This window comes from Cyprinodon variegatus, unplaced genomic scaffold (assembly GCF_000732505.1).
Source record: "Cyprinodon variegatus isolate N-32 unplaced genomic scaffold, C_variegatus-1.0 Scaffold1303, whole genome shotgun sequence".
In the NCBI taxonomy this organism is placed as follows: Eukaryota; Metazoa; Chordata; class Actinopteri; order Cyprinodontiformes; family Cyprinodontidae; genus Cyprinodon; species Cyprinodon variegatus.
The window spans coordinates 93784-95216 of record NW_015151756.1 but is presented as its reverse complement, the minus strand read 5'-3'; the positions used below and the strand labels follow the sequence as shown (position 1 = coordinate 95216).

At 42.5% G+C, this 1433-nt stretch overlaps 1 protein-coding gene across 1 annotated transcript in view; it reads left to right on the top strand.

Annotated features, from left to right (window-relative positions):
- The window catches only part of LOC107102720 (diacylglycerol kinase beta-like), a gene marked incomplete at its 5' end in the record, with an annotated part of 142513 nt that overhangs the window by 92240 nt on the left and 48840 nt on the right, over positions 1–1433 (top strand). The gene's annotated exons all lie outside the window — the stretch shown is intronic.

Here is a 1433-nt window from a genome sequence, read left to right as displayed (position 1 = left end):
TAATTCTTAAAACCGTTGTCAAACAGATGTTATTTTTTTAAAGGAAAGATAGTAGAAGGAGGATCAGTTGGTGAAATGCTCATCTCTATAAAAATTTACAAAACACCTTGAAATGTGACCTTAGTTTCTACAGTCTGAAATTAGTTTGGTCAAAATCTCAACTTTAAGATGACAGAAGTGGAAAAAAAGACAAAACAAATAGGAAGCGTTTTTCTGTCAAAAAAGAAAATAAATTTTTTTTAACCCTTTCACAGAATAAGATCATTTATTATAGTAAAAATCTGATAACTTTAACCAGATCCTGCATTAACCAGACTCACTCAATACATAATCAACAATGTCACATTTCCTGTCAGGTTGGGTGGAGGTTAGAAGAGGACCTAAATGCAGACACTGAGGCTGAAGGTGGTTATTTTCGGATTTAATAACAAAAAAATGGTAACAGAAGCAAAAGTCCAAAAACATAAATCCACAATAATTGAGAACCAGGAATACTCACAACAAGGGGGCAAAGAAATACCCGCAACAGTGCCTGAGCAGGAGGTGAATATATGAGAGAAAGAAACAAAGACCAGGATAATCAGTAGATTGGGAGCAGGTGTGAACAGAGGAGACTAGAAGGGAGAGTAGACTGACACAAGAGGGAACAGAGGGCAAACAAGAAATACCTAAGAACTCAAATACAATCAAAAATAGGAATAATGGAAATAAAACCAAAGAATATTCAAAGATATGACAGAACCAAAACCATGACAGTACCCCACACCTAAGAGCCGATTCCGATGCTCTAAAAAGTCCAAGAACAAAAAACGACTCACCCAGGGTGGGTGGACGGGGGACCAGGAAGGAGGGAATGAAACAAAAGCTGAGTCCAAAACTCAAACAACCCACCAAAGGTGGCTGAGGACAAGCAAAGTCAGGTGGCCGGCTGTGAACCAAACCCAAGACATTTCCAGTGTTCCAGTGTTGGTGTTGCGTTTAAAGCACAGTGTTAATTCAACACTTGTTCGATTCAACAGCGCGAGACTTAGGCTACGTTCACACCGGACGCAGCTGGCGCAACAGAAGCAGCGTGTTTACATGCAAAGTCAATGGTTGTCGCGCGTCAAGGCGCAGCAAAAGGTCCTGCGGCGCGTTTTGAGCAGCAGGCTTAGCGCGTCTGAGCAGCTGAAGCAGCGCGTCGGGCGCGTTTAAGCATCTGACGCGCCGCAAACGCTCTGCTGCTCGAGATGGAAAAACTGCATTTTTGCTGCCGCGTCAACCAATCAGAGAAGCTGATCTGGGAGCTGGCAGGGAGAGAGACACAGCGCTGATGATCAGAGCGCTATGATCACTCCTCTTAAACAGTTTGACGCCTAAATTAACTTAAAATGCAGAAATCTGCCAGCAGAATATGTTCGCTTTTATTATCCTGCTGCCTGCAGTTTGGATTA